We start from the raw sequence: 10,040 nt of genomic DNA, 5'->3' as shown, positions 1-10,040 counted from the left end.
ATATGGAGAAAAACAGTTTGGGACCAGAGAGTTAAAACAATAAACAGAGCAGCAGAGTAAAATCCCATATAGATTAGAGGAAAACAACACTCTTTTATTGCCATGTGAATTCAGAAGACCATGAACACTTAGAAGGTATCACAAGTTTATACCTAGAATATTGCATTGATATTTTTATATTCTTATATATATTCTAAACCTAATTATTTATATTCTAATTCTATTTATTGGAATAAATATTAATTTATTTGTCAAATTATCAATTAATTCTAGTAAGGTTCAGAGTGTGAAATATAAAATCATCACATATAAATGTAAAATATATAACTATATATAATATAATAAAAGGCACATGTTTTGCACTGTTCTGTTGTGGTTAGTGTATCAAAGGCAACTCTGTTTTAAAGTATTATTCCATTATCTCTACCTCAGTGTTTGGTAGAGTCAAACGAAAAGATTTACCATTTGTAGATTTACAGCCTGGAGGCAAGAGGAAACACTGTGGTTAAAACATTACCAATTTAAGGCCTAATAATGAAGAGAAACATATGGACTTCTCCTACAACTATGAAAATATTTGGTGATAAAATGGCAGTAGTATAAGTTCCTGCCTGGTTGGAAGATAGACAGGCCAAGACATTAGGTAATCATGCATATGAACAATTTTTCATCTTATTGGCTTTAGCTACTTTTGAAATAGTAGGTATAATAAACAATCATATTTTGATAAAATGCCTTCTAGTCTGAACAGTTCTGGCTGAACTGTTCATCTCTCTATGATCCCTTGTAACTAAGATTAGTTTTGTTCCAGTAAGACAATCTATGCTGTCAGAGTAAGATATTCTGGTTGGTCTGTGACTACATGGAAGAAGGGTAAAGGGTCAGGTAGACATTTGTGCCAGTAAGACCTCATTTGGGAAAATTTCAGCTGCAGAAATTTAGAAATAGCTCTTAAACAAGGCTTACTTTGAATCCATTGGCTCCACAGCGCTAACACAGTTGGATAAATAAGTACTTGAAAAAGCCGTCATATTTGGACTTAGCTATAATTACTTGAAAATATGATCAAATTCCAAATGAAAAAGACTTAAAATAGTCATTGACAAAAAAATTGCAAATGTGAGCAATCAACTGAACAACACATTTTTTTCAACTATTCACAGAATTTTAGGGAAATCAGATCAATAGCATTTTTAGGAACAATAAGGTTTCCTTGTTACAAATAGGCACCTAAGCATATAAGCCTGTATAAATATTGCATCATTAACTACTTAAATTTACATGATACTACATTTTTCAGCAGCATGTATACCAAAATTACAACAATACAGAGATTAACATAGCACTTGTACAAGGATGAAATGAAAATTTGTGAAGTATTCAAAATTTTTCATTCTTCAGATGCAAGAAATGACAAACAGCTATTAAAATGTTGATTACAGAATTACAAGTTTAACAATACACGTAATTCATATAATTAAAAATTAGTTTGATATCAGTGTATTAAATTTTCACCTTAGAAAGGCCTTTGCATAGCATAGCCTTTACACAACTTTTGAAATTAGACAACATTTTCGTTTTATCCCAAAGAAATATAATATTATAAGGACCTAGGATAAAAAGGAATCTTAAACTGTTTCTATATGGAATGCAATCTGAAAGGACACATTAATGAACCTATATATTATAAAAACAATGTAGAATTCAATGTATTATATCTAGGAGAGAATAAAATAGATTATGGACACACTATACAAACATAGAATATAGAATATTTTAAAATATACATTTTCAGACAAACACCTGAAATATCTTTAGTTTCTATACTACTCATTTCAACAGATAAGTTAAAATTATTTCTGATTAACAAAATCACAAAATCTGCATAAATCATTATAGATGTATACAAAAATCTTGAATACATTTTGACATCAAAGGCAGGCAATTCACTTTGAAGAATTCCACAGAATCCGTGAATTGTTACTGTAAGATATTGTTGTTATTTGGATTGTGAAAATATGTTGTATTGACACAAAGGAATTAATATCATTTTTGAAATTTAAGAAAATTAACAGAAAATTTAGGATTTAGCAAAACAATTTGTACAGCCTTCCATAACTTCAAAGAGGTAGTGATACATACTTATCCGTTTGGTAATATCAAATACAGATTCTTCCAAGTGGTTCTTCAGACCTGGTTTGATATAATGGTTAAACAGTTCCAGTTTATTTTTCCTATCTCAATTTCCAGCAGCAAGATGCAAGGGGGTCAACAAGCCTTTAGTTTGGGCATTGGTATCTGGATCATGATGAATAAAGAAGCCACTCTGGTATTATTCCACGTATATGCACTGTGCAGGGGTGTCCAGCCATCCACAGTTATTGCATGTGCCCCTTGAGCCACCAACTCACGGACAATGTCTAAGTGTCCACTGTAGGCTTCCCAATGAAGAGGGGTATACTCATTGTCATCCCTAGTATTCACATGAATGGCCTTTTTGGAAAGTATTCTCCGCACTGTAGTAAGCTGGTTATTTTCAGCAGCCCAAAGAAGAAATTTCCTTGGATCCTTCTCCATTTTTTTCTTGCAATTGTTGCCATTCTTCACTTTTTCATCTTGTTACTCATATTCATCAGAATTGCCTAACCAGATACTTTAAGTGCCAGTGGAAATGAGGTGTCCATGTATTTCCCTAATAGTTCATGTTGGTTGAACTGGTCAGAAATATCTGGTGAATTTTCTGCATATGTTTTTTCACCATGATTTATTTTCTTTTTCCATTTTTACTATTCCAAATTATTCTAACTGGATTAGGGAGTAAATGGACAGCAGAGGTACAGACTGTACAATGAAGGAATAGGTACAGGCTGTACAATGAAGGAATAGGTACAGGCTGTACAATGAAGGAATAGGTACAGGCTAGGAAAGCAGCTAGAGAAGGCAGGATGATTGTATCTGTGACAAAACTTTGTGGAAAATGGTATCAAGGATTACTTACTGGTGATCCACTTGCACTGGAAGCATGATTCTGAACTCTTGCTTTCTGATTCTGAATTATTGCTTTGATCATTATATTCTCCAAGAAGAAAAAGGCAGAATTGATAGCAAAGGACCACTAATACATTTTGACATTTCATTAAGCATCTTCAATCATCAAAATCACATGAAGGCAATAGACAGGTCTACTTTTTTAGATGAAAACAAGTGTCTTTAAAAAAAGAAGAATTTAAGTAGCCTTCCAAAGGACTTGTATTTTACTTACTGCATTATACATTTTTTCTAATGTTGAGTAACAATAAATAATGGATCTATTAGAAAGCTCTTAAAGCTCATCTGTTCAATAGTAAGTTCTCTTACACTATATTATGGTATTTTTTTGTATGGTCTTAGGAAGAAATTTACATCACTAACTTGAATTTGTGACAGGACAATATTTATTATCTAAATATGTGCATTAAATAAGTATAGAGGAAAAAGTGGAAGCCACACTGGTGGATCATGGCTTTAATCCTAGCTAATCAGAAAGAAGAAATCTGAGAATTGTGGTTTGAAATCAGACCAAGAAAAAAAAAGTGCATTCGATTTTGATTTGAAAGTAACCAGCAAAAGCTAGAAATGGAGCTGTGGTATAAGCAGTGAAATGCTAGCCTTGAGAAACTAAACAAAAAAAATAACAAATTCTGTGACAGAGCCAGGCCCTGACTTCAACCTGTAGTATTAGCATCAAACTAATTAATTAATTAATTAAAAATAAATTAAGTGGTCACATCTGGAGAAAATGCTCAGGGACATCACCCAGGCTCTTATTTCAAAAACTACACTCTACTGAAAAAATCCATTTAATTAACACCTGTGTAAGTAGAGTATTTTCATCACCCAAATGCACTTCCATGCTCAGTTACCTTTGCAAGATAACTCTGTTATGTCTGGAGTACCACATAACATTATCACTTAAGTAGAAAGCATTGCAACATGGGTTCACTCTATCTCTCTAATGGATTTTTCTCCACACAATACTCAAATCTTACAATTATTCCATTTATTTGAAGTCATAGTTTTTCTTTAATATCCATAATATTAGAGTTTGAATTTAGTCTCCTAAATGGGTGTTCTTACCAGTTTGTCATGCCCACAGCCCTAAATTATCCAGATTAATTTTCAGATAGAATCTGGCTTCCTACTTGTGTATGATCATGGGCTCAGTCTAGTTGATGTTATTCTTCTTGGAATTTAGAATAACAGGTGTCTGGCATTGTGTACAGATCTTTATGTCCAGTCTGGGCTTTAACCACTATCCTCACAACAGTAGACTTCCATATATTCAAGATTTTCATAAGCTTATCATAGCTGATTTTTTTTTATAAATCTTTGCATTTCCTGCAGGTTCTTGAGTACTGAATTAATTTGTGTTTTCTTGGGTTGGGTTGTTTCATTTGAATATATGTATTGAGTGGTTCCTCACATTTCCTTTGGTTTCTTTCACTCAAGTTCTTACCTAAAGTGCTGAGAAACCAATTCTTCTTTCTCAAGATAGTCAAGGTTAACTTTATTTATACCAAAGCAATTTCAGTAATATTTAAACTTTTTCATATCTATGAATGTTATACAAATGCTAATCACTGAGAAGTGCCTTTTTATTTTCAGAGCAGTCTTTGGCATTCACAGACTTATCATGAATTATACCAATATAATAAAACTACAGATGCTTGCCAGGAGGCGAAAAACCTATTACTAATTGTTTGACAGAGGCTTCCCTTCTCATGAATGAAATACGCTGCTTGATGCAGGATTTCACAGAATCATATTGCTAGGAAGAACCTATACAATCATCTAACACTACAGAGTTGAGGGAGATTAATTGACCTCCTGAATAATTTACTTTTATGTCAAATAAAAGCAGGCTTCCAAAAAGAGAGTAGACTTTAGAGAAACATGATGAGTTTTATGTAAATAGGTGCTTAGCTAATTTTGTTAATTGGTGGACTAATACAGGGAAATAAAGTACAGCAAGGTAAAAAAATAAAGAACTCTGCATTGAAATACTCATTTGTGGGTGGGTGTGCGCGCGCACATATGTGCGTGTATACACACGTGCATGTGCATGTGCTCATGCATGCGTTATTCATTGCTCAGGCTTGATAGTGCCTAGACACTATGCCAAAGCTTCTGTGGTCAAGGATAGTGGTCTACCACTTGAGCCACTGCTCCACTTCTGGTTGTTTTGAGATAATCACATGTATTTTCATGATTAGTCTGGCTTTGAACAGTGGTCTTCAGATCTCAGCCTCCTGAGTAGCTAGCTAAGCTGATTCAGTCTCTGAGTAGCTAGTTAAAATGCTGCCTGTCCTCTATGCTTCACTGCTCTTTTATACTTTTCCTGAGGTAATCACAAACCTAAGTCATATATGTCTAATTGCTTAAAAATATTTACTGCTTGGCACCAGGGCTCCCAACTGTACTCTTAACTACTTAGGAGGCTTGAGAACAGAACCCAGGCCACACTTTAATGGGCTTCCTTCTCAATCTAAAGCTGGGTGCATTGGATCATTTCCACCATCCTGCACTATCTAGAGTCTAAAATTGGAAGGACTGCCGGATCCAGGCCAGCCAAGGTAGGTAATGCAACTCTGTGCCATTGATGATGGGAAGGCTAAAAGGACAGATCAGGTGCATGGTATTGTGGAAAGGGAACCCTATCCTAAAATTAACAACGGATATGATGCCAGCCTAGCAATAACAATACACCAAGTTGAAATCCCCACAATTTCTCAAAACCAAAATAAGTATATACCTTAACATCCAAAAACATAGTAGTATTTGTTCTTTGCTCTAATATAATCTTTATCTGATTATCATATGATGTGACAGAATAGTTTCTTCGTTAAACTTATGATATATTTAAAAGGACCTAGAAAATTCTTTCTCACTTCTTAAGTGCAAACGCATGGCAAATTGACTCATTTCTTACATATTTAACTACCACTAAAAATTCGTCTAATGATTATTATAGTAATATATTCTGATTTATACTTTACTTTGTAACAGTTTTTAAACTTTTTGCTTCTCTGTTGAAGTTTAAATATTTAAATTCTATCATCAAAATATATTACTTGGGTACTTGGGGCAGTTCTTTACAAAGTTTTTAACCAATGGCTTCTAAGAACTCTTCTTTTTTTATTGTGAAAATATTGTACAGAGGGGTTACAATTACATGGGCAAGATAATGAGTACATTTCATATCAAGCATTGTTGCCTCCTCCTTTGTTTCCACTTCCCATCCCTCCCCATCCCCTCCTCTCCCCCCCTACCTAATCCTCCGCCCCTCCACAGCCAAAGTTGTAAAATTTGTTTTTCGAAATAATCTCTTGTACATCTCATTGTTGCAATGGGCGGGCCCACCTGTATCCCTATTTAAACGACTTGTTTTTTTCCCTTCCCCTCCAAAAATTATACCAACAGCAAATAGAGTGAAAGCAGGGGTTATACCGTGGGGGAGGGACATATAAAACAACAAAGAAATAATCTTATAAATATGTTAGAAATAATCTCATGAAAGAAAAAAAAACATTTGAATACTTATCTTGGGGTTCATTTCACCTAACATCAACTTATCTGACCTTTTCTGCTTGACTCAGACAAATACTAGTTATTGCAAATAAGGGAAACCATGGGACCTATGTTTCTTTGGGCCTGGCTTACTTAACTTAATATAATTTTTTTCCAAGTGTTTCTATTTCCTAACAAATGGGGCAATGTCATTCTTTCTGATGGAGACATAGAATTCGATCTAAGTATTCTTAATTGGTATATTATTTGTTTTATTTTTAATTTCAATTTAATTTTCTTGTAAACGTAATTTACTTAGGGGTTACATTTACATAAATAAGATAATGAGTACATTTCTTATGGAAGTAACATTGTTATCCCCTCCATCGATTTTTTTGTACACTCAAACAACTACTGATGCTTTTGCAATTGCTTTGATCAATGGGTACTTTTTCTTTCTTTGATCATGCATTTTTATTATAAAATTGATATAGAGAAAGTGTACATTTACTTGTCACCTAAAAAATACACTTCATTTTATTTTCTAAATTTCAAATTTTGAACTCAATTACTTATTTTCTTTTGTTTCTTTAGGGTAATTCTTTTTATAGAGTTGTAGGATTAGTTAATTTAATTTTGCATGATTTTTACACATGTAAATTATTCAGACACATATATTTTGCTTTTAAAATATTTAACATGTGAATATATAAAATTATTTTCTTAATTTTATATGGTTGGTGAATTTAAATAAATTTATTTTCTTATAGTTTTAAACATATTTTCCCAGGTAACAAATACTTACTGTATTTTCAAGAAGCACATAATTTATTAAGAAAGGTTTCATTACCTGGTCACTTTTTAAAAATATTTTTACCTGAATTTGAAAAAGTTTAAGCTGGGCATAGTGATTTTGTGGCTTCCATTTTCTAGCTATGGGAGGAACTGCAAATAGGTTTGTAATTCAGGAGAGCCTGGGAAACTATGAGACCTTATTCTAAAAATATCTAGAGTGAAATGATTAGAGATACAGCCATCGATAGCGAGATATGGAGCACGCAGCTGGTTATCATATTCTAAATCTTGAGTTAAAACACCAGTAACCTCAATCTTTTGTCAAAATAAAACAATATATGTTTCAAAATTTTTATTATTTAAAACTTGTTTGCCAAGGTTCTCATGTGTTCTACTTCTTAATTTTCAATTTACTTAATCTATAAGAATCCAAGTGTATTGTTTGTTATTTCTCCTAAACTTTTCAATAGTATGAGCAATATTATTATTTCATATATTAACCCTTCTTTTACTATTTGTGATAATTTCCTCTGTTTAATATGATAATATCAATATTCCAAATGTGTGTATGTGGTGTGTTTGTGGTTTTGTGTGTGTGTGTGTGTGTGTGTGTGTGTGTGTGTGTACTTTGTAATGTTGGGGGGTCAGATCCATGGTTTCACATATGCTAGGCCAAGGTTTTACCACTGAACTATACTATCTAGTTGTAATGTAAATATTGTTTTAAATTATGACTTTTAAATTTTCATTACTAGTGATTTTTCAAAATTATATATGATAAAATGTGATCCATATTTTTATTATTTAGAATATTTCCACTGCCTCTCCACTTTCAAACACTTGTGCTTGTTATTGATAAAGGTTTTACTTTGCTTCTTTTCTCTCTTCATTTTGCCATTAGAGTTTATTATTCTTTCTCTTATTTCTTTGGAAATTAATTATCATATTCCATTACAATTTCTTTACATTGTAAGAGGTCTATACAATGCTTTATTTTCTATTTTATTTTTTCCAATCTTCTCTGACTGTCAGCCCACACTATTCAGTGGATTAAAAAAAGCTTGTTTCAGGACTTTGATTATTTTCCCGCTTCTTTTCTCTGAAGTCTTTCTGTCTTTTGAAACAAAAAACTAATGGCATACAGCTCCTACATGGTCCATCATTCTGTCCCTTCTCACTCTCCTCTGTAGTACAGCTCTCAAGTCGTTATCATTCAGCTTTATTATGCTGTAGTGTTATCTAAATTTTAACTCATTCCTAAATTAATTTTAGTGGCTTCAAGCACTCTCCAAAGACATTTTTCTATATATAATATCTGGGGCCTTGTGTTTTCACAAGGTGCAAAATATGAGTGACTATCAAACATCTAGATAACTGTGTAGGATATTGGTCCACCTGCTCAATAAACTCGCATGTAAGTTCAAGGAATACAGATCATTCAGAACAATCTTGTAAAATGGTGTAGCTTGAGCCCTCATACTGGATTTGAATCTTATTACCATGTTTAGTAATGAAGACAAAATAGTTCTACTATGAGAACAGACATACAGAAGAATGTAACATATTTATCAAAAATAAATTCTTAGTTTTATGGTCAAAAGATTTTTAAAAGGATGCCATGAACTTTATCAAATAAAAATAGAATTTCAAATGGGTGTATTGGCACTATTGCTTCTCTAAAATTAAAGAATGATCTTGGACTACTACCTTAAAACTTATACAAAAATTTAAAATAAAAAATGATTATCAAACTAAATGTAAGATATTAAAACCTATAATACATAAATGTAAAAATACATGACATTGGATCAATAAAGGCTTCTAAACATGTGACATGGAAAACATTAGTGGCTAAAGAAAAGCAAGAATAAACGGGTTAATATCAACTGATAACCTTTCATAATTCTATGAAAGAAGTGAAAACATATCCAATCAATAGAGGGCACATATTTGTTAATGCTACAATGTTAATTCTACAATGATCCTGAGTCTTAACTACTTTTATATCTTCTAATTACATATAAATTTTTTCCTGAACAGGTTATTTCTTTAAAGACATATATAAATTAATGGTCAATAAAAGGAACAAATGAATTAAGCTCCTCTTTAGTATCTAAGAAAATATAAAAATAAAACTCATTTCTATGACCATAGTATAAAAAGATGTCATAAAATAGAGCAATGCATTTTTAGAGAAATTGTTATACTCTAGATAGCATAGTGATTTGTATAATACTGCAATCATTTTTACAAGCCAGTTTTCAAGTCTTCCAAAGGTCAAAGAGAATAGTATATGATCCAGCCATTACACGTCTATGTATTATTAAAGAGAAGTAAAAAATTTATTTGGACAGGGAATGTAGTTCATTGACAGTGCACTTGAATAGTATGTGTGAGAATCTGGAAATAATCCCCAAAACAAATTTTGAAACGACACACTATAAAGGATATATGGAGGACAATTTCCTGTAACTGAATTTTGTATCTATTTTAATGTGTGCTCTAAAATTTACAGCATTTCTATTTGAAGAAATGCAAGTGTGTGAAAATTAGGCTTGGAAAAACTCTGATTGTACCATTCACTTCCAAAGCACTAAAATGTATACAATAAAAGGAGATCAATATATTGCATGTGAATTTCATGTCAGCAATATATATATATATATACATATATATATATATATATATGTTGTTGAAAA

General features: G+C 32.1%; 1 pseudogene; it reads left to right on the top strand.

Moving 5' to 3' along the window:
• Positions 1-1,291: 1,291 nt before the first annotated feature.
• LOC122110122 lies at positions 1,292-1,391 on the top strand (annotated as a pseudogene).
• Positions 1,392-10,040: the final 8,649 nt, after the last annotated feature.

This window comes from Dipodomys spectabilis, unplaced genomic scaffold (assembly GCF_019054845.1).
Source record: "Dipodomys spectabilis isolate Male_0828 unplaced genomic scaffold, ASM1905484v1 ptg000074l, whole genome shotgun sequence".
Taxonomy (NCBI): Eukaryota; Metazoa; Chordata; class Mammalia; order Rodentia; family Heteromyidae; genus Dipodomys; species Dipodomys spectabilis.
This window is presented reverse-complemented; position numbering and strand designations above follow the sequence as displayed.